Below are 24,412 nucleotides of genomic sequence, written 5' to 3'. Positions count from 1 at the left end.
AAGACTATGGGACACAAATGTGAAAAATCAAAAGTGCTAATTTTAAGGGTTAATATGCAAGTTATTGTCATAAAAAGTGTTTGGGGACCCAGGTCCTGCCCCAGGGGACATGTATCAATGCAAAAAAAAGTTTTAAAACCGTCCATTTTTTTGGGAGCAGTGATTTTAATAATGCTTAAAGTGAAACAATAAAAGTAAAATATTCCTTTAAATTTCATACCTGGGGGGTGTCTATAGTATGCCTGTAAAGTGGCACATGTTTCCCGTGTTTACAACAATCCGAGAGCAAAATAACATTTCTAAAGGAAAAAAAAGTAATTTAAAAGTACTAGCGGTAGCACCGGCAGCTATAATGAGTTGTCGGGTCTCTGCAATACTCATAAAAGTCATTGAAAAAAACAGCCTGGGGTTCCCCCACAGTGCATTACCAGACACTTTGGGTCTGGTATGAATATTAAGGGGAACCCCCGAACTAAAATTTAAAAAATAAAATGCGTGGGGGTCCCCCTAAATTCCATACCAGGCCCTTCAGGTCTGGTATGGATATTAAGGGGAATTCCGCACCAAAATTTTAAAAAAAAATGTCGTGTGGGTCCCCCTCAAAATCCATACCAGACAGAAGAGTCTGGTATGGGTTTGAAGGGGAACCCCGCGCCAAAATTTTTTTAAAAAATGGTGTGGGGGTCCCCCTAAAAATCCATACCAGACCCTTATCCGAGCACGCAACCTGGCAGGAAAAGAGGGGGGACGAGAGAGCGCCCCCCCCCTCCTGAACCGTACCGGGCCACATGCCCTCAACATGGGGAGGATGTCCCCATGTTGATGGGGACAAGGGCCTCATCCTCTCAACCCTTGCCCGGTGTACCTTTTCCAGTTAAATGTACCAGAATATTTATTGATAAATACAGCATGTATTGGGGAAACGATAAAAAACCCCTTGTTACAGTCACCAATACACGCCAACTCCATGTTCAAAAATTCTAAGATGCCATAATGTTGTACCTACAGTATATCAGTCTCTGTATTTTGTAGACTGGCACACAGGGCTTTATTTCAGTATAGGGCTTTTTTGAGTAATATTATACAAGTTTATGAACTCTTGAGAAGGCTTTGAGTAGCCTTGAAAGGCCTCATCAAGGCTCTGGATACACAATAGTTATGATAAAGACAAAATGGTGGATTAAAACACCATTTCTTTATGCTGGTCTACTCCTGAATAAAACAACATGAACAGTTTGTTTCATAGATATTGCATTTAAATTATATTTAAAACCCTGCAGGGTAAGTAAAGCCAGCCATACATGGTTAGAAGTTTGGCCTGTTCTGCATGGATTGGCTGAGATTCTTTCTATGTAAGGGCAGGCTTATTGTACCCAAGTAGATTCATTGATGGATACAACCAGCATGTCAGATTTTTTACATACAATTACTACCAGTGGCTATAGCCACTAGTAGTAATCATTGTGTCCCTCCAGCTGGGAAGGCTCCCTATGACCCCCCACTGGAAAAACACAATAGCGCTGCAAGAGGCATTCCCCCATCAACACTCACTGCGTTGAGGAATCAAACGATTTTCTTTCCTATCACCCATGGTGGGAGAAAAGAAAATCAGGTCATTTATGGCTTGCCTTATTATTACGATAGCTTTACAATCTGTTATGCAAGATACATGTAGCTGGACCAAACTCCAACACACCCTACCTGTCCTCAGTCAACATCCAGTCAAGTTATAGTTGGAATGTTGTCAAGTTTTACGTCACTAAATAATACAGCAGTTTGTGGTTTGTAGAGAGTACAGAGAAATTATTATCAGGATGGTGGTGAATGTCGGGGCAACACTTCTCCTCGCTTCTGTGGCCACTCTCCTGATTTATCTCATTAAATGGTGAATGAATGTAAAGAAGAAAAACTTGCCACCCGGGCCCACCCCTCTGCCATTTCTGGGGAATATTCTACAGATTAGTTCTACTGAAATGCCACAATCTCTGGTGAAGGTAAGAGTAATTACACTGAGTATTCTAAAACAATTCACTCTTTTTGTATTCTAGGAAGAAATCTCTCAGGAATCTTGGCAAAAGGCGCACACTAAACCGCTAACGTTTCCAATCTATGAGTCACATTTATACCAAAATGATGGGGATAACTCTAAGAATAAGAAGAATGAACTCCCATAACTTAAAGTGGGTCTAAACTCAAAGCATTTTTTACCTTAATGCAGTAAAAAAAAAAATCCCACTAACTGTCTTCCCCGGTTTCTATAAACACTTACCTGACTGCAAAAGGAGTCCTCCGCTTTTAGTGGACAGTGAAGGGTTGGGAGGTTATGAAGGCTTGACAGCTTACCCATAGTAACCAATTACCACATTTGCCATTATGGTGTATTTTCACATTTTCTTTTTATTATGAGTTTATCATTAAGGTGCCATGCTTTAAATAGTTTAAATAGAAGTTCCCCCCTTTAAAGATAACTCATAATAGATCCAAATGCCTTGAAAAAGCATGTGCTTTACACGAGAATTGATTCACTGACTGGATGTATTTTATTTTTTTTTCAGTCTTTGGAATTAATAACTAAATAGAGAAGAGTGATAAAATGTAAGTGCGCTGGACTTTGTTTTCTTGGATTACTGTTCTTGCTCTGACTTTCTAAAATAAATAAAAAATAATCAATCAGCAGTTGTAATAGATGCTGCTCAATCAATTAATGGCAAATCAGTCAATCAGGAAACAAGGGTTTGTTCACACCAGAGGCATTGGGACTATGCAGACAGGAGATCTAAGTGCAGACCCAATACATTGACATAGCAAAATGCCTTGTTTTCTTTTGAGATAGTTCCATACTTTTTTGAGTGCGTTATGTTGCTATGTTAAACACTGCATCACAATGCTGAAATATATAGAAATGTCAGTCATGACTGACTGCTCAATAAAGTTCAGTGAATGAACATTAACAGCACTCTGTACCCCCCACATCAATGTTTTTAGTTTCATTGCCTACCATATCTTTTTCTGTACAGCCCGGCCTCTTTGATCATGGCACAGGGCAATGAGACCCCCCCCATCCTGCCTATATGTCTTCTGATTGGTCTCCTCACAGTAAGGGATGTGGGAGAAGCTCCATGCTGTCTGTTCTGCAAGAGTGAGAGCCTCTATTGTCAGTACTCTTAATAAGCTGAATGTGGGGCCAAAAATTATAGGAGTGGAGTCTCCAGCCAAAAGTGAAATATCTTCTTGCTTACAGTACGACTATCCTTAGACATGAAAACTGTTGTTAGACAGAAGCACATTAGAAATTCTCCCAGTTACAGCTCTGCTTCAACCTGTACAATTCTATTAAAAAACACAAGTCTCTATCAACAGCTCGGTGAAAAGTATGGACCTGTGTATACACTCTACCTAGGCAACAGTCGAGTGGTCACTCTGATTGGCTACGATGCTGTAAAGGAGGCGCTGGAAGATCACAGTGATGTGTTCAGTGACGGGGAATATGGATCTAATACAATTATTCTTTAAAGATTTCGGTAAGATCATAAAAACAAAATAATAATTCCTGAATTGGGGAAATATATTTTAAGTAGAGACTAACTTGTTTATATGTGCCTTGTCGATACACTTGTACCATATAAACCAGTTGCAATCATTTAGAATTAATCTAAACAAAGTCACTAAAACTGTAATCATTGCAATGCAAAGGTGGAATCAACACTAATAAAGTATAAGTAAACCCCCGTATCGTTTTCAGCTAAGGAAGCTGCCATCTCCGGCACGTTCCATTTCCGGCACGTGCCGGAGATTAAACTGTTTTATGGATGGGTTTACTTCTGCTTTAACTACTTTGTAAACATTTAACACAGAAGCATACACAGGGAACCCAACCACCTATTTCTTTGCTCTGTTTTTTTTATCCTGACTAGTGAGCAGATTGGCATGCTGAACTACGTTTGCAACCATCACCTGTTAGATTGTTTTGTTCTTGTGTAGCTTAGATTGGTGTTATTGTGGGAGAAGGGAGACATAGTATCAAACACCAAAACACTGATGCTGGTGGGCCTTAAAAGATTTACTTTGGCCAATTACAAAACAAATATCTTGAAAATGGCAGGCAGAGAGTCATCTCCCTGTTGTTGATTCTGCAAGAACCTAATGGGTCAAATGCACACACAGTTCACTAATTAAGTGGGATTGATTATTAGTGGTTGTGTAGTGAGGAGTGCCTATTACAAACAGATGCAAAATTAAGTGATTTGCTAAAAGTCTTTATTAGGAATGTAGTATATAGACAACACGTTTGTTGGGATACGGCCTCCCCCTTCTTTGGGGTTTTGGTAGAGTCTTGTGATTAGATTCAGACTGCACATGCCATAATAAATTGGCTTGGGACTGAATTCCCATTGACTAGCGCCGATTCTGCTAGCCAGCACAAGTCATTGTGAATCCAGTTCATCCTAAGTCAGATTATTATTGTTCGTGTTGGCCATATACTACATTCCTAGCTAATAAAGGCTGTTAATGAATCACTTGATCTTGTAACTCTTTGCTTTAGGCACGCCTCACTACACAGTCACTATATATCAAATAAATCAACAACATCCTCATCACTATAAGTAGCTGAACAGCAAAGCGCCCAAAAATGATTCACACATACCACCTTCCCCACAAAGGTATACCTCATACAAGGTACTCGGAAATTTCAGCCAGGCCGAGATACCAGTTCCAAGCACACTGACAAACACAGGCTCAGTCTTGGGGTTGTCCTGTAGTTTTATTGCAGTGCCTTAAACAGCAGAGAAGGATGAGGAGGCAGGATACTCCAAAATGCAAAGCAGATACAGGACTAGGGATGAGCTTCGTGTTCGAGTCGAACCCATGTTCGACTCGAACATCGTCTGTTCGCCCGTTCGCCGAATTGCGAACGATATGGGCCGTTCGCGCCAAATTCGTGTGGCGCGTCATGGCCCATAATTCACTGTGGCATGGCAGTACATTGCTGGCTGATGATTGGCTAAGCATGCACTATGACCCGCATGCTTGGCCAATCACAGCGCCGTCTGTAGAGAGAGCTGTAATTGGCCAAAACCAGTATTACTTTGGCCAATTATGGCTCAGGGGGTTTAGTACACGCCCCACACTATATAAGGCCGCCTGCACGGCGATATAGAAAAAAGAAAATGACTCCTGCGCACAAGTGGTCAATCAGATATATGGAAAAATGTCACAGGCCTTGCTGCCCTCAAGGATGAGGAATCCTAGCAAACAAAGACATAAAAAGAGAGAGGGGCGCACCGGCCATGTGCATTATCTTTTGTAAAACATTTATTGAATAAAAGAATAAAAGAAATTACTCACAAGCAGTAGTACAATCAGGTGCCATAAAACTCGAGCAGCAACAAGCAGCAAGTAGTTATAATGATGAGCGAAGCTTTCCAAAGGTCTTAGAGAAACATACAGGCATCACTACTAGCTAACGCGTTTCGAAGGGCACGTCCCTTCTTCATCAGAGCTCAGCAGTTGCACGGCGACCCTGTGTAGTGTGTTCCGGCATTGAGAGACAGAGAGACAGTGTCATTTGATTTAAGTTAGATAGATTAGGCAGGACAGTCAGTTAGCTGCGCTTACAGTGTATTGTGTATATATAGGCATCCCAGGTGTTGTATGTATGTATGTATATATATATATATATATATATATATATATATATATATATATACATACACTGTATTCAGTTTAGCTAGATCCGTTCCTGTTATTTCCTTCCTACTGACAGGCAGGCTTGTGTTGTTACAGTATTTACAGCTACCTGAAGAAAATTGCTGGTGTTCTTCTGATCCTATTAGTACCACAGTCAGGCAGCTAGACTACTAGACTATTTACAGTTAGTGTAGTGCGTCCTCCTCACAATGTTCAGCTAAAGCTACAAGTTAGTTTAGTGTGACCTCTGCACAGTGTTCAGCTAAAGCTACAAGTTAGTCTAGTGCATCCTCTGAACAGTGTTCAGCTAAAGCTACAAGTTACTGTAGTGCGTCCTCCTCACAGTGTTCAGCTAAAGCTACAAGTTAGTGTAGTGCATCCTCCTCACAGTGTTCAGCTAAAGCTACAAGTCAGTGCAGTGAGACCTCTGCACAGTGTTCAGCTAAAGCTACAAGTTAGTGTAGTGCGTCCTCCTCACAGTGTTGAGCTAAAGCTACAAGTTGGGGTAGTGCGACCTCTGCACAGTGTTAAGCTAAAGCTACAAGTTAGTGTAGTGCGTCCTCTGAACAGTGTTCAGCTAAAGCTACAAGTTAGTGTAGTGCACAGTGTTCAGCTAAAGCTACAAGTTAGTGTAGTGTGTCCTCTGAACAGTGTTCAGCTAAAGCTACAAGTTAGTGTAGTGCACAGTGTTCAGCTAAAGCTACAAGTTAGTGTAGTGCATCCTCCTCACAGTGTGCAGCTAAAGCTACAAGTTAGTGTACTGCGACCTCTGCACAGTGTTCAGCTAAATCTACAAGTTAGTGTAGTGTAGTGCGTACTCTGAACAGTGTTCAGCTAAAGCTACAAGTTAGTGTAGTGCACAGTGTTCAGCTAAAGCTACAAGTTAGTGTAGTGTGTCCTCCTCATGGTGTTCAGCTAAAGCTACAAGTTAGTGTAGTGCGACCTCTGCACAGTGTTCAGCTAAAGCTACAAGTTATTGTAGTGCATCCTCTGAACAGTGTTCAGCTAAAGCTACAAGTTAGTGTAGTGCGTCCTCTGAACAGTGTTCAGCTAAAGCTACAAGTTAGTGTAGTGCACAGTGTTTAGCTAAAGCTACAAGCTAGTGTAGTGCGTCCTCCTCACAGTGCTCAGCTAAAGCTACAAGTTAGTGTAGTGCGACCTCTGCGCAGTGTTCAGCTAAAGCTACAAGTTAGTGTAGTGAGTCCTCTGAACAGTGTTCAGCTAAAACTACAAGTTAGTGTAGTGCGTCCTCCTCACAGTGTTCAGCTAAAGCTACAAGTTAGTGTAGTGCGTCCTCCTCACAGTGTTCAGCTAAAGCTACAAGTTAGTGTAGTGCGACCTCTGCACAGTTTTCAGCTAAAGCTACAAGTTAGTGTAGTGCGTCCTCCTCACAGTGTTCAGCTAAAGCTACAAGTTAGTGTAGTGCGACCTCTGCACAGTGTTCAGCTAAAGCTACAAGTTAGTGTAGTGCGTCCTCTGAACAGTGTTCAGCTAAAGCTACAAGTTAGTGTGGTGCACAGTGTTCAGCTAAAGCTACAAGTTAGTGTAGTGTGTCCTCCTCACAGTGTTCAGCTAAAGCTACAAGTTAGTGTAGTGCGACCTCTGCACAGTGTTAAGCTAAAGCTACAAGTTAGTGTAGTGCATCCTATGAACAGTGTTCAGCTAAAGCTACAAGTTAGTGTAGTGCACAGTGTTCAGCTAAAGCTACAAGTTAGTGTAGTGTGTCCTCCTCACAGTGTTCAGCTAAAGCTACAAGTTAGTGTAGTGCACAGTGTTCAGCTAAAGCTACAAGTTAGTGTAGTGCACAGTGTTCAGCTAACACTACAAGTTAGTGTAGTGCGTCCTCTGAACAGTGTTCAGCTAAAGCTACAAGTTAGTGTAGTGCGTCCTCTGAACTGTGTTCAGCTAAAGCTACCTGTAGAAGGTTGGTGGTGTTTTCCTGATCCTATCACTACTGCAGGCAGCTACATTATTTACACGTTAGTGTAGTGCGACCTCTGCACAGTGTTCAGCTAAAGCTACCTGTAGAAGGTTGGTGGTGTTTTCCTGATCCTATCACTACCGCTGGCAGCTACATTATTTACACGTTAGTGTAGTGGGACCTCTGCACAGTGTTCAGCTAAAGCTACCTGTAGAAGGTTGGTGGTGTTTTCCTGATCCTATCACTACCGCAGGCAGTTACATTATTTTAACGTTAGTGTAGTGCGTCCACTGCACAGTGTTCAGCTAAAGCTATCTGTAGAAGGTTGGTGGTGTTTTCCTGATCCTATCACTACCGCAGGCAGCTACTTTATTTTAACGTTGGTGTAGTGCGTCCTCTGCACAGTGTTCAGCTAAAGCTACAAGTTAGTGTAGTGCAACCTCTGCACAGTGTTCATCTAAAGCTACCTGTAGAAGATTGGTGGTGTTCTCATACTACAGGCAGGCAGTTTATTTTGCTAGCTGCAGTATCAGTATATGTATATATATATATATATATATATATATATATATATATATATATATATATATATATCCCAGCTTAGTGCAGCTACATCTCACTGCAGGCCATTAGTATGTCTGGAAGGCCAACAAGGAGAGGCAGACAGTCACAAGCCAATAAAAGAGGGCAAGCAGGCTCTGTGTCTAGAGGCAACAGTGCTGATCGTGGTGACAGTGCATCCTCATCAGCACGTGGCTGTGGGACACGCTTAGCCGTGTTGAGCCGCAACATGCGGAAGACTTGGTCGAGTGGATGACCAAGCCGTCCTCATCCTCCTCATCCTCTCTCACCCATGCTCAGGGTACTTTGTCTGGCAAAGCAGCTGCCAACGCGGCCTCTTCCCTCGGCTCAATGGCATCAGTGACTCCTTCCCTAGCCCCATCATGTCCTCCTGAGGAGTCCCTCGAACTGTTTGACCACAGTGTTGGGTACATGCTCCAGGAGGATGCCCAGCGTTTAGAAGGCTCTGATGATGATACTGAGCTAGATGAAGGCAGTAACGTGAGCACGGACAGAGGGGGTGCCCAAGAAGGACAGCAATCTGGCAGTCATGCTCCCCCTGCTGCAGCATACTGCCAGGTTTACTCCAGTGATGAGGAGGGAGGGGATGATGAGGTCACTGACTCAACGTGGGTGCCTGATAGGAGAGAGGAGGAGGCACATCACCAACGAGGCAGGATGCCCTCCAGGGGCCAGCCTAAGGGCAGCACACTGACTGCATCACACCGCAAAGCTCCGCATGTGCAGGGCGCTGCTGTCTCTGTGCGTTATTCCAAAAGTTCTTTGGTGTGGGCCTTTTTTGAGACAAGTGCATCAGATCGCACCACTGCTATTTGCAACATATGTCTCAAGCGTATCTCGCGTGGCCAAAACATCTCCCGCTTGGGCACCACATGCTTGACCAGACATATGTTGACCTGCCATGCAGTTGGTTGGCAAACGTATCTAAAAGACCCACACCAAAGAGGACCTCTCCTTGCTCCTCATCAGCTGAGATCTCCAACCCCACTATACCTTCAGTCCTCTCTGAGACCTGCACTGAGAGGAATGAAGGTGTAGAATTAGGTGTGTTACAGCCAAGTACTTGTGGGCAATCTGCTTTCGGTACATCGACGTCAGATTGTACCAGGCAAATTTCCCTGCCCCAGTTGCTGCGCCGCCGAAAGAAGTTCACTCCCAGCCATCAACATGCCCAGCGATTGAATGCTAGCTTGGCAAAATTGCTAGCACTTCAACTGCTACCTTTTCAGTCGGTAGACTTTGCCCCCTTCTGTGAGTTTGTGGAATGTGCAGTTCTTCAGTGGCAGGTACCCAGATGCCACTTTTTCTTATGGAAGGCGATTCCGGCTCTCTACCGGCATGTGGAAGGCAATGTCAATGCCTCGCTGGACAGGGCGGTCAGCGGTAAGGTGCATATTACCGCTGACCTCCAAAAGGAATTTACCCTGCCCAAGAACCGCCTAATCTGTGACATGCCCACCAGGTGGAACTCAACGTTGGCCATGCTGCAGCGGCTGCACACGCAGCAGAGGGCCATCAATGAATACCTGTGCGACTATTGCTTGTTTTTTTTCCCCACGCCAGTGGGCCATGATCAGGGATGCATGCACTGTCCTGTCACCATTTGAGGAGGCCACGAGGATGGTGAGCAGTGACAGTGCATGCATCAGTGACACTGTCCCCCTTGTCCACCTGTTGGAACACACGCTGCTTGGAATAATGGACAGGGCACTTGAGGCAGAACAGAGGCAGGAAGAGGAGGACTTCCTTAGCTCTCAAGGCCCCCTTTATCCAGACAGTGTTCCTGCATTCCCGCCGATCACACAGGAAGAGGACGAGGAGGAGGAGGATTGTCAGTATGGAGGTGGAGCCTGACACTCAGCATCAGCAGAAGTCTTTAAGGGATCATTTACAGTCCCAAGAAACACATGGACTTGTACATGGCTGGGAGGAGGTGGCTGCGGACCATGTCGTCCTTAGTGACCCAGAGGACTCCGGACCAAATGCCTCAGCAAACCTACGCTGCATTGCCTCCCTGATCCTGCAAAGCCTGCGGAAGGATCCTCGTATTCGTGGTATCAAGGAGAAGGAACAATACTGGCTGGCAACCCTCCTTGATCCATGTTACAAGGGTAAGGTTGCGGACCTTAAGTTGCCATCACAGAGGGAGCAGAGCATGAAACATCTTCGGGAGGCCTTTCAGAAAGGTCTGTGCAACGCGTTCTCAGAGACTGGGAGGTTACAAACTCCTGTTTCTGGACAACATGTTGCTGAGGCTTCGGTCAGTCAAAGAAGGAGCAGTGGAGAAGGTGGCCATCTGACCAATGCATTCAGACAATTTTTTAGTCCGCAGCCCCAAGGTATGATCGGTTCCAGCAACCATCGCCAGCGTCTGTTTTACATGGTGCAGGAATACCTAGGGGCAAGATCTGACTTGGACACCTTTCCCACCGAAAGTTTTCTGGGTTACTGTGTCTTGAGGATGGATCACTGGCCAGAGCTTGCACAGTATGCAATTGAGCTACCGGCCTGTCCTGCATCCACCGATCACAGGGTGCGTCTGTCCACCGACTCGGTCGATCTACTGACCTTCATAAAAATGAATCAATCTTGGATCACCACCAGCTACCAAGCACCTGATGCTGATGTAACCAAATAAATTTTTTTGAAATGTCAGATCCCTTCAAAGACTGCCTATGCTGATGCTGAGTGACTATCCTGTTATACTAAGTAATTATCATCTTCCTCCTCAATGATCATGATGATAGCTTGTAAGAACATTTTTGGTTCTGGGCTCCGCCAGTCCGGCCACCAGTGCCTAAGGCCCAATTTTTCAGCCCCTGTTCAACAGGGGCATGTAATTACAATTTTTCATGCAATTCTTTGCAGCAGGGCTAGTTCCTGCGCTCCAACTAGAGTATCTGTGAGGGGTTGCAGTGTTGTGGCACCAGCACTAGTGTCTAAGGCCCAATTTTTCAGCCCCTGTTTAACAGGGGCGTGTAATTACAATTTTTGATGCAATTCTTTGCAGCAGGGCTAGTTCCTGCGCTCCAACTAGAGTATCTGTGAGGGTTTGCAGTGTTGTGGCACCAGCACCAGTCCAACTAGAGCATCTGTGAGGGGTTCCAGTGTTGTGGCACCAGTGCCTAAGGCCCAATTTTTCTGCCCCTGTTCAACAGGGTCATGTAATTAGAATTCTTGATCTAATATTTCACAGCAGGGCCTGTTTCTGCGCCCATCAAGAGTATCTGTGAGGACTTACAGTGTTGTGGCAACAGCACCACCACCACCACCAAAGGCCCAATTTTTCTGCCCCTGTTCAACAGGGACATGTAATTACAATTCTTGATCTAATATTTCACAGCAGGGCCTTGTGAGGGCTTACAGTGTTGTGGCCACAACAACACCTAAGGCCCAAATTTCTGCTGAGTATAAAGGGCAGGCCCCTATTTTTAAACATCCAACTTACAAACGACTCCTACTTGCAAATGGAAGGAGACAACAGGAAGTAAGATGAAATCTACCCCTGGGAAGGGAAATTCTCTCCTGTAAGAGTTAATATGGGAAAAACTTTTTTCCTTTCCACTGATGCTTTATCACCAATCCTTGTTTCACAAAAAAACCCAAATTTTCAAAAAACATTTGTCATTGGGACAAAAAGTGAGGTGAAATCTTCTGAAGAGGAGCACAGACAGCAAAACAAATGCCACAGGGGTGATAACCCTTCCCTAGGTTTTCCAAAAAGCTTAAAATAGATTTTTTTGGCTGGAGCTAAACACGTTAAAAATGTACCAGTTCAAAATTACAAACAGATTCTACTTAACAACAAACCTACAGTCCCTGTCTTGTTTGCACCGCCTTTATACTGCTGTTCAGAGTATATAGGGCCTGGGGGCCCCATACCTTTCCTTTTTTAATTTGGGTGTGGGGTTCCCCTTAATATCCATACAAGACCCAAAGGGCCTGGTAATGGACTGGGGGGTACCCATGCCGTTTGTCTCACTGATTTTCATCCATATTGCCAGGACCCGACATTACATTAAAGCCGCAAGCAGATTTAAATGACTTTGTTGACTTTAAAAATGACATTTTGTGTAGGGGCTGTTCTAAGCACGGGAAACACATGCCACTTTACAGGCATATTATAGACACCCCCCAGGTACGATATTTAAAGGAATATTTCACTTTTTTTTTACTTTAAGCATCATTAAAATCAGTGCTCCCGAAAAAACGGCCGTTTTAAAAAGTTTTTTTGCATTGATACATGTCCCCTGGGGCAGGAACCAGGTCCCCAAACCCTTTTTAGGACAATACCATGCAAATTAGCCTTTAAAATGAGCACTTTTGATTTTGAACGTTTGAGTCCCATAGACGTCAATGGGGTTCTAACGTTCGTGCAAATTTTCGGTCCGTTTGCAGGTTCTGGTGCGAACCGAACCGGGGGGTGTTCGGCTCATCTCTATACAGGACGCATTCTTGAGCAAAAATCCTTTAACAGCAGCCTTTGTTGGAGGCAGGGGGGTAGCCAGCTAATCTGAGACTCTGCATGAGAAGTACCAGTCCTTATAGCAACCTCTGGCATAAACCCCAAAAGTACATGCATGCCTGGAGTCCAAGATCAAGGTCCTACTTTCAATGTTGAAGGACAGCTGTCATCCACCCAGCTTCCATGTGACACTCTACAGTGAAAGAAGAGACCTTCTCCAGTCCAACTTCCTCTAGAAGATATCTTTCAGTCCAAGTTCTTCCAAGCTCTCAGCCAAGCACATGCTGAGTCCTAACAACAGCTCTTCTTTAGAACAGCAGCAGCCCCAGGAGAATGACACTGCTTAACAGGCCTCTCAAACATGTATCTTCTCCCAGCCACCTTCTGGGCATCCATAAATTCAGTGGCTGACCCTCCTACACTATTTATGGAAGCTTCTTCCAGAGGCAGGCAGGAACAATGAGCCACCAAGCTTAGACCTGAAAAATAGACTTTTGCTCCACATAGTACAGCAGAGTCAAAAACAAAATTTAACCTGACTAGGGCGGGGTACTACAAAAGCACATACATATTATTCAGCACTTTGGAGTACTCTCAGCCTTACCCTGCATAGAAATTTTCCAGCCCATAGGCAACAGCTTAAGCACCAGCAGGCTGAGAGTGGACATTACTGGGGCAGGTTAACTCTGCAGTTAAGCCTTTACAAACACAATCAGTAACCACCAACATGTGTTTTTATGGAAGCACAATTTACAGCATCTGCTGTAGCATATCTGACACTTAAGAAATGTCTGTGACACTCACTGCCACACCCAGACAGGAACTTAACATAATTTAAAAAAGCATCTTTCTTCAAAGTGGCAATGCGTTCCTTAACTTCCAGTTAGGCTTCATTTAGACACCTGTCCTGGGTGCAGGCTACTCTTATTATTGCGCCTGCATGCAGGCAACCCATAGAGGAGGATGCAGACACATCAGCTGCAAGGGCACAGCTGCATGTCAAAATTTGACATGGTAGCAGGTGCTTGGATTTGATCACAATGTATGTTCAGATTTGTATACCCACTCCTGCCCAGGAGTGGGTATACATTTAGACATTTGGCTACATCCAGCTGTGTCAATGCAGCCACTGCATCTGCATCAACATCAATAGGGTGCCCACTTGATTCCTGGGGCAGATGCAGGCAAAAAACAAAGGAAGCCTGAATGCAGGATGGGTGATGGCACCTGTCTGAATTAAGTCTTAGATCATTAGAGATTCAGCTTAATGATTTTTAAATTATGTTTTAATGAAAGACAAGAAAAACGGTGCAAGAAAATATTTACAAAAAATATATCACAAAATAGAAAATTAGTAATAGTGAAATAAACTGGATTAAAAGTGAAAAGCGCCTAATGTTCAACTTTTAACCACTGCAGAGTAAGTTCAATATGATGTATTAGATTCATCATGAATGCCCTATTTCATTCACTTATAGTTTCAATGGTAAGCGGGAGCTCCGAGCTGCAAAAGCAGCCATTTATTATGCCCATGAAGAGAGCAATTACAGAATTAACATAACCAATCAAAAGGCCTGAGATGTGTCCTGAAGGTATATTGAAGTGTTTCCTGATTTTCAGTAGATACACCCTTAATTTTGTTTTTTTATAAATGCATCTATATTTCCATCAGACAAGGTTTTGCAATCTTACAACCAAAATAATATTGAACAGAATGACATTACAATATGAGAGAGATCAAACATGATAACATTCCTATGCATATTTTGAAAAATATATTGTATTTTTGTAGTCTTCTGTAACCTGGTAATACAGTTTTCTTTGGCATCTAACTGATTGTTATATTCTTATTTTCCTCATGACAGAAATTATAGAAACTGTACATTATACTGTTTGGCTCTTGTAGTGTGATCTCAGGTCAAAACCCAGGACTTGCATATGTGTATTTTGTTACAAGACATTATTTATGACAGATGATTTGTGACAAGGCTGCATTGGGAGTTTTCCAGATTCTGTAAAAAAATGTTTATGACCCCGCTATACCATTCCCTGATTGTCATCTAACTTTCTCTACTTTCTGTCTAACTTGGGGCTGTTTTCTGTCAATTGTGCTATAAACTGGAAAGTTTTCTTCTGTTAATTGTATTAAATCCTATGAAAAATTAGTGCAGACATTGGATTTAAATTTGATAGTTTTCATCACTAATTACTGTTTATGATATTACTGGAAGTTTTATGACCCCCTGCCTGGCATCTAACTTTTCCTGCTTTCTATAAACTGTGCTGGTAATTAGATTGTCTTCTTTTGTCAAATGTATTAAATCCCATGAATGCCTAGCACAGACATGAGATGTAAATCCCAGCTGACCTTTGAATTGTGGAGAAACAAGGTTGGTGCTGTGTTTAGTACAATCTCCCCATTCTGTCCACGCAGTCTGGAGTTTAACAGACCTCATTATCACCACATAGAGCCATTATCATAGGTCCTTGTGTCCAAAGGGACTCTTATGCTCATACACACATACCTGCTCATGAGAGAGTTGATTAATCCAAAACATTCTGGATCATGGTCATGTAATAATTTCATAAAGTATCTCCAAACACAGGAGGTGAATCTTCTTGCTGTGCTTGTCAGTGTGGACTCAAAAAAGAGAATAAGTCCCCTTTACTAGAAGCTTTTCACTTAAATTAGTAATATACTGTATTTTCATATAATAGGAGGAAACCCATGCAAAGACAGTGAGAACCCACAAGCTCCATGTTAATGGTGTCCCTGGTGGGAGTCATGCAGAACAGAGGGAGTCAATAGGTAATTGTTTAAAATGTTTGAATTTTATGGGGTGTTCAAGAGCAATATGTATTAAACCTTTCAAAACATGTGACAGTGTGATCTGATATGGTAATGGCTACTTGGATTATATCTCCTGGCATGTGATGTGTTATAAAAAAAACACTGGGCATTGATGAGAATGGAAAGGGACATCCTTCTATTTTGTAGCTTTCTAGGGATTGACATTTGCCCCTGAAATTTTAGCAATACAAAGTAGTAATTAAGTAGTAATTAATTAATATTTCAGAAAGTGAGGAGGAGACCAGGCTTCTCCTAATGTACAGTACAAAAGGGTGGGGAAGTGACCAGGCTGTAAAGTCATAAAAGCCCTTTTGGAAAAATCACTTCCATCCCATAACTCACAGTTGCCATCTTGAAATAGAGATCAGTATGTCAGCTATTTCTGAAAAACATAAGCAAACAATGTATATTACTAAAACATTTCAAATAACTATTTTTGCCATGCTGTAATTAAGCTTTAACCTTTCCTTCAGTCTTGCACAGTTGTACAGGCTCCTCTGCTGTACTGAAATTTGTTGCTCTGATTTCACTGTGAAGCTGCAGCAAGTCAAATAGACCCGCCTCATTTCCTGGTGAGCGAATGACCTCATCTATTAATCCCCCCCCCCCCAACCTTACTTTCCCCGTTTGCTCCTTTCTTTCATTGGATTTTAGTTCTTTAAAACATGGGGGCTCAGAATCACATTCGGGCATTACCCAGGGCAGCCTGCCTATGAAATGCCCACTCTTCCAGACTGACATCCACCCATCAAGGCACTCTGATATTTGCATAACTTCTCCTAGGTACCAGCCTAACTTGTATTAGGGCTGAGGGCTCTTGAAATACATACTGATGCATGCATTGATGTTTTCAGAAAGCTTTGTACAACACTCTCCTACCCCCGCCACTCCCACTCACCATGGTCTACCTACATTGCATAGAGAAGCACAAAGATCCAATGATAACATTGCTGGGTCTAAAATGAGGTTTGTAATAAAAACAGAAATATTTTATTTAAAAAATGTAATTAGCATGTTGATGAAGGGGGAGGGAGAAACCAGAGAAGATAAAATATACACAGGGTAAACCTTAGCTTTAAATAAAAAGTATGTGTGCAACTCCAAAATCATAAAGAACAATTAAATGGTAAAATTGCATCTTAAGAATTTTGAACCTGTGTTAATAGGTCCTATAGCCTTATTGGGGAGAAAAAAAATCAGAACTATAGTAAATTATAGTAGGGTTATTATCTACATTGCTGAAGAAAAGCGAAATGCCTTTCTTCAAAGATCTGTAAAAATTTTTAGATGAAGATGCTGATGTTATACTGTACATTAATTATGTAGGTAGGTGGGTGGACATGGACACAGACATTTTCATGCTCCGTACAGACGGTCGTATTTTCTGATGGAAAATGTTCGATGGGAGCTTGTTGTTGGAAATTCCGACCATGTGTAGGCTCCATCGGACACTTTCCATCGGAATTTCCGCCTGGATCTCAAATTTTCTGACAACAAAATCCGCTGTCGTTAATTCCGATCATGTTTACACAATTTGGATGCACAAAGTTCCACGCATGCTCGGAATCAAGCAGAAGAGCTGCACTGGCTATTGAACTTCATTTTTCTCGGCTCGTCCTATGTGTTGTATGTCAGCGCGTTCTTGACATCGGGAAATCAATGGATTTTGTCGTCGGAATGTCCGACCGTGTATACGGGGCATAAGAATGTCAGTGATAGGTTAGAAGTGTATCAGCAGCAGACCCATGGAAGCAAACAAGCGCAGTCAATACAAGTCAAAGTCTTGAACTGGAGAAGCAGGAATACAGGAGCACAGGAGCACAAGACATACTGAAGCCTTGGGTTAAGAGATGATTAATGTGAAAGACAGGTCATGAAATTCCTGAATAAACTGTGAGCTGATTGAAATGCTGGGCAAGGATAGGCTGTGTAGATAATAACAATCAGCAGGTAGAATCCATCCACACCTCTCAGTCTTGTGGATTGGAGAAGGCTGCAGTGAAAACTTAGGGAGATTACATGGTGATATAACTATACAGAGTTGCAGATCAGCATTGCAGCTCTGATCATTCCCAGCCCACAAAGAAATCAGGTAAAATTGCTAAATTGTTATAAATCTGCATTTTAAAAAAAATTTGACCAAACAAAAATGTTGGTTGCTAAAGGAGTAAAGGCTGTCCAAATAGCAAAGTGAATATGCATCTAGTTTCACTTCACTTATTAACCACTTCAATACAGGGAACCCCCTTCCTGCCCAAGCCAGTTTTCAGCACTGTCACTATTTAAATGACAATTGCACGGTCATGCTACAGTGTATCCCAAAATATTTTTATCATTGTGTTCCCACATATAGAGCTTTCTTTTGGTGGTATTTGATCACCTCTGTGGTTTTTATTTTTAGACTGACAATTTTGAAAAAAAAAAGTTTCTCTTTGTTTCTGTAAATAAGTAAGTTTTCTCCTTCACTGACGGCCACTGATGAGGCTGCACTGATGACGTGGCACTGATGGGCACTGATGATGGGCACTAATATGCAGCACTGATGGGCACTGATAGGCATCACTGATGGACACTGATAGGTGGCACTGATATGCAGCACTGATGGGCATTAATAGACGGCACTGATGGGCACTGATAGGTGGCACTAATGGGCACTGATAGGCGACACTGATGGGCACTGAAAGGCCGCACTGATGGGTACTTATAGGTGGAACTGATGGGCAGTGATAGGTAGCACTGAGCGGCACTGATTGACACTGATAGATGGCACTGATAGGCATCACTGATGAGGAGGCCCTGGCAGGCATTACTGATGGGCACTAATTGGCATCATTTATTGGTATTGATTGGCATATTTATGGGCACTGATTGGCATCCCTGGTGGTCATGGGTGGGAATACCTGGTGGTCATGGGTGGGCATCATTGGTGGGCATCCCTGGTGGTCTTGGGTGGGCATCCTCGGGGGGGCTGCACTGATAATCAATCAGCGCAGACCCCCCTGTCAGGAGAGCAGCCGATCAGCTCTCCTCTACTCGCATCTGTCAGACGCGATAGAGGAAAAGCCGATACACAGCTTTTCCTATTTACACTGTGATAAGCTGTGATTGGACACAGCTGATGACGTAGTAAAGAGTCTCTGTCAGAGGCTCTTTACCTAGGTTAAAGTTGGGGTGTGTCAGACTGACACACCACACCACCGATTGCTATGCTTCACGCTCCCGCGACTTATCCTGCTGGACGTCATATGACAGTCAGTCAGGATAACTAAGCCACTTTGCGCATCTCATATTGCTATATGGCGGGCGGGAAGTGGTTAAGCAGCTGCCGACTCGTTTACAGTAAATGTATTGTGAGCGGCAGGGCCGGCCCTACCATGGGTCCAGGTGGGTCCATGTGACCCAGGCGCCACTTGAGAGGGGCAGCAGAGGCGGCTCTCCATTTACTTTTGAAACACTGTTTGCACCTTTACCTTAGGGCGCCAAGATGGTACAGCCTCCTCCAGTGGGAACTCCATCCAAGCGGCAGGGCGGTCAAGCTAAATGTATAATCCATCCATCCACCTGGGGGCTGGGCTCCCTGCTGCTCAAACTAGAAGCGCTCTGCTCCTATCTGGGACCAGCCTCCCCCCTACTTGCTGCTTGCTGTGCCATTAGTCGGGTGTGCAGGGGGGAGGCCAGGCCCAAATAGGAGCGGATCGCTCCTAGTTTTAGCAGTGGGGAGACCAGCCCCCAGGTAGATGCATGAATTATACATTCAGATTGCCCACCTTGCCGCCTGGACGGAGCAGGAGTCAGACCGGACTGGATGCAGTGGGGAGGAGGAGGGGGGAGCTGGCATCAGAGGTGAGGTGTGAGGGCACAGGTCTCATCCTTTCAAGAGGCACAATGTGGCTCAGCTTTCTTGGTGAAAGAAGATAGACAGGAGGAGCTCAGCAGCTGTCAGAGATAGACACCTGCCTGAAACCCTTTGCCTCCTGAACCACTGTACCCTTGGCCTATTGAGTACCTCTTCACCTCCCCATGCTCACCTCCCTAACTGGGACTGCACGGGCCTCACCACCCACCGCTGCCTGATGACCTGATGCTGGAGAGGTTCTCCTCTGTCCTGTCCCTCTGCCCCCTACTGTGTTACATGCCCCCCTCCTGTCCCTCCGCCCACCTACTGTGACACTGCCCCCACCTGTCCCTCTGCCCCCCTCCTGTGACACTGCCCCCTCCTGTGACGCTGCCCCCTCCTGTGACGCTGCCCCCACCTGTCCCTCTGCCCACCTCCTGTAACGCTGCCCCCCACTGTCCCTCTGCCCCCCTCCTGTGACACTCCCCCCACCTGTCCCTCTGCCCACCTCCTGTAACGCTTCCCCCCACCTGTCCCTCTGCCACACCTCCTGTGACACTGCCCCTACCTGTCCCTCTGCCCCTCCTGTCCCGCTGCCCTCCTCCTGTGATGCTGCCCCAAACCTATCCCTCTGCCCTCCTATTGTGACGCTGTCCCCCTCCTGTCCCTCTGCCCACCTCCTGTGACTCAGCCTATCCCACAAGTGTCTTGTGTTTTCACCCTGGCCATGCAGAGGCTGCTCAGGGTGCCAGTGGTGATGTCTGTATGAGGAGTCCAGGGATGGGGGATGATCCATCTACACAAGGAGTCCGGGGATCCGATGATTCCGATGATGGGGAGGATCTGTCTGTCTGCACACATACAATCTGCACAGGGACACATGATTTGGGCGGACATGATTTTTTTTGGGGGGGGGATGGGGGGGGGGGCAGCACAATGTCTTGGGCCAGCCCTGGTGAGCGGACGGCACTGGCAGGCACAGTACTGTACAGGTATGTCACCAGGCATGTAGCGGCATGATCCTGTGACCGCTGTATCACAGCTGCTCACAGTGCTCGGTACCCATCCAATCATAGAGATCGCATGATATTATGTAAGAAAACTGTCATGAATAGCTTTCATTCATGAACATTTTTTTCTGTTATGATGCTGTGATTGGCCCACAACTATCACATGGTACCTGTCACCTTGTACCATGTGATTAGCTGTAGCCAATCACACCATGTCAACAGTAAGCAAGCTGCCTTGTATGGAAAGCCATTCATGACAGTTAAACTATTACTTATCAAGTGACTATCACTTTTATAAGCAATAACTGTATAAAAATAAAAAAAACCACCCCGCACTTTGGTGATATTGAACTACTCTGATAAAAGATGATGCAATTATTATTTTAGTTACTTTTTTACTGTCACCAGTCAGTATCCCTGATCACATCACACCAGTCATATGATGACGCTGTGCTGCACTGATGACAGTATGAAAAAAAAGAAAAAGGGAAAAAATACAAATTGGATTTAATTTCTTCTTTTTCCAAATTTTTTTAAAAATTACAGCTTCAAAAAACACACCATGCCTCTTACTAAATACCTTAACTGTCTACTTTCCAAAAAGGGGTAATTTGGGGGGTATTTGTACTGTCTTGGCATTTTAGGGCCTCAAGAAATGACATAAGCCGTCAGTAAATTATGATTGATCAATTTTCAAATATATATACCATAGTTTATAGACTCTATGATTTTCACATAGATTAAATAATATACACGGATTTGTGTTATTTTTACCAAAGAAAAGTAGCAGACTACATGTTGGCCTAAATGTATGAAGAAAGATTTTTTGTTTGCAAGATTTGACCACAGAAACTAAGAAAAACATGTTTTTTTCCCCAAAATCTTTGGTATTTTTCATTTATATAGCAAAAAAAAACAGTGGTGATTAATTACCACCAAAAAAAAGCTCTATTTGTGTGTAAACAATTACCGGTATATAAATATCATTTGGATACAGTGTTGCATGACCGAGCAATTACAAGATAAAGTAGCACAATGCTGAATAGCAAAACATGCCCTGGTCATGAAGGGGGTAACAGTGGTTAAGCTAAGTGAAAATACACTTTGCAAAGTAGACATGCTCTGCTTCAGTAAATCACCCCCACCTGATGTGTATTCTCTTAGTATTTACCCAAGGTCACAAAGGATTTTCTAAATTGTAGATATTGATTTTGGATATGAAAATTCTGAATGGTTCTGTTTGTGTAATAACAGATAAACCAATAAACCCGACTCATCTGCTGCTACTGGCTGTTTCCAATGTCATCTGCTCCATTGTATTTGGTGAAAGATTTGACTACGAAGACAAAAAGTTCATGACCCTTTTGACACTTCTTCAAGAATTTGTGACCCTAGTGAACTCTCGATTAGACCAGGTAGAAAAAAAAAAAAAAAAAAAAAAAATATATATATATATAGTATGATTGTATGTGTATACACGCTACACTTATTTTAAAGCAATGCCATATTATATAAATGTAAGAGAAACATTAAAAAAATATGCAGACGGTGTACCTTGATGTGGAAATTAAAACCAGGTTCCTAGTGCTGCAAACCCTCTGTGCTTCAAAAAGTTCCTCATTTACCCTTTAAAGCATAAGTAAGGCCAAAAACTAAAATGTACTGAGGTGTACCAGTCCTTAAATATGGTGGCTGCATTCATTTTCCTTTTATAATCTACAGTAAGAACATTTTCAGCAAGTAGAGAAAATACCAGATGATCTTGCCAGAAATGCAAAGTCCTTATTACTTTAGATGAGCTGAAATGAAAGCATACACATCCTTATCTTTCTTGTGTAAACTACTAATCACAGTCAAACCTCAATATCATGGAGGTTAACGTGTTTGACATTTAACCTTGACAACTATGGCTTCTTCCATAGTCAGATAAAGTCATAGTGATCCAGATAGAGAAATAGAAAAATAATGCAGCAGCTATATCTAAGGACTAGTATGCTGTGATATATTACATTTTTGTTTTTGGGTTTAGGTTAGGGTGACCAGATATCCCCGGTTTCAAGTGACAATCCTCAATTTTAGGGGGCTGTCCTCAGAATAAAATAAAAATTATTTCCTTGGTTAAAAGAATGTATCCCAGAGCAATATATCTCTAATCTGCCTGGACCCGGAGGAGGGAGGGAAGAGTGTGTCTGCTCTCAGCTGGGGTTATTGGTGATGTCACATGTCAATATCATGTGGTCTACTTGGTCCCTCCCTATTCAGCTTGTGTAGACCTTTCACAGGGGGTGAGGGTCTAGATTATTTGCAACCTTGCTCTTTTTTGTGATGGTGACCTGCAGTGCACATCTGGGTCTTTACCTATTAATTCAACACTACACTAGGGTACAGGGCCGGGACAAGGGGTTGAGTGCTGTACAGGTGCTACCACTGGGGATGAGGGGAGGGAACTCACCAGCAGATGGTGGACAGTGGGGAGTCATCAGCAATGCAATGCCAAGGTCTGAAGAGTACAATTTAGGGAGGGGAGAATTTGTGCTAGAGGTGGTTTTGGTAATGGAGTGGGTGGGGTTTTGTGTTGGGTGAAGGCCCAAGAGCAAAGTAGACTCAGGCCTTATTAAACGATGCCTCTTTAAGCCCCTCCCACTGTTAGCACATAATTTCAAAGGGTAGCAATAGGTTAGCAATAGACAGAAAAACTCTGAATACTGGATGCTTGTTTTGGTAAAGTTCAGGATGTTTACAATGTAAGGGAGATGTATTGTTCATTATTTAACACCTCAATTAAAACCTTGTTTCAGCTTCTTAATATGTTCCCAACCTTAATGAGCAATGTACCTGGCCCCCACCAGAAAGATTTTAAAATTTTTGAAAAGCTTAAGGAGTTTGTGATAGAAATGTTGGAAGCTCACAAGGAGACATTGGATGAGAACTGCCCTCGTGACTTCATAGATTGCTTCCTCATAAAAATGGAAGGGCTAAGTGTGATTTTTAATTCTTGGTCCAGTATCTGATCTGTTTTCTAATGCAAGGATTGTTTTAACAGGTTATTTTAGCTTTTACTGTATGCTTTGTGAGAAGTACTAAAATGGCATTGCTATATTGTACTGTGTACATACAGTGCTTTTGGTGTAGATTCTAGGGTAGTTGGCTGCTTTAAAAGGTACTGACCCATGCACTGATTGATTGTTAATATGTGAGAGCTTCTAGTAAAAGGTTCATGATTAGTCCATTGCCTCTGCCTAATGCAGCTATGCAAACTACTGGGAAGGTATGAGAAGCTGGAGGGGGAAACAAAAACCAGTATGAGCCAGGATGGGAGCCTGATTGAGGATTAGTGGGGGCTTACCTGCATTGTGGTAGCCTTATGTGCCATTTCTTTGCTAACATGAATTTGAAAATATTTTTTCAGGAAAAGAACAACCCAAAAACAGAATTTCATAGGGACAATTTACAAGGAACAGTTATTGACCTGTTCTTTGCTGGGACTGAGACTACAAGTGTAACACTGAGATATGCCTTCTTGATACTACTCAAATACCCTGAAATACAAGGTAATGCAATATTTTCCTACCAGAAAAATAAGGGTGATTTCCATGTCTAGACTGAAAAACCTAACTCTGAAATGCCTAAAGAGAGCATAACCTGCCTGCTGAGTAAAGGCCTGTGTTGTTTTGCTTGCTTCAGATGAGATTTGCTTTCCTATACAAGCCTATTGGAATGTAAAATCCACTTGAAGCATGTCAAATTCAGATCAAGAGGAGGTCAACTACAGGTCAGTTGCAATTTTCAATGAATTCTGATGTCATTGACACAAGTCCAGTACAAATATGAATTCATTTGTTCACCCAGACATTCCTGGGCTGCATCAGTTCACATCACAACCTGTAGTCTGGTGATCCTGGAACACAGACGCTGGTGATGTTGGAACACACTGCTTTGCTGCAAGTCACACACAGAAAACCCGATGTGCAAAGAAAAAAAAATATTTACAGCAACCAATAAAAGTCAAACTTGTTTTGGAAGTTGAAATGTGATTTGCAAAGATGTAACTATAGCCATA

General features: G+C 43.2%; 1 pseudogene; it reads left to right on the top strand.

Moving 5' to 3' along the window:
• The first annotated feature begins 1,814 nt into the window (after positions 1-1,814).
• The window catches only part of LOC141108911 (cytochrome P450 2H1-like), a 34,151-nt pseudogene continuing 11,553 nt past the window's right edge, over positions 1,815-24,412 (top strand).

The sequence above is a fragment of the Aquarana catesbeiana genome, linkage group LG09, assembly GCF_042186555.1.
Source record: "Aquarana catesbeiana isolate 2022-GZ linkage group LG09, ASM4218655v1, whole genome shotgun sequence".
NCBI lineage: Eukaryota > Metazoa > Chordata > Amphibia > Anura > Ranidae > Aquarana > Aquarana catesbeiana.
Note: the sequence above shows the minus strand (reverse complement) of the source record. Positions and strands in the feature narration are given on the sequence as shown.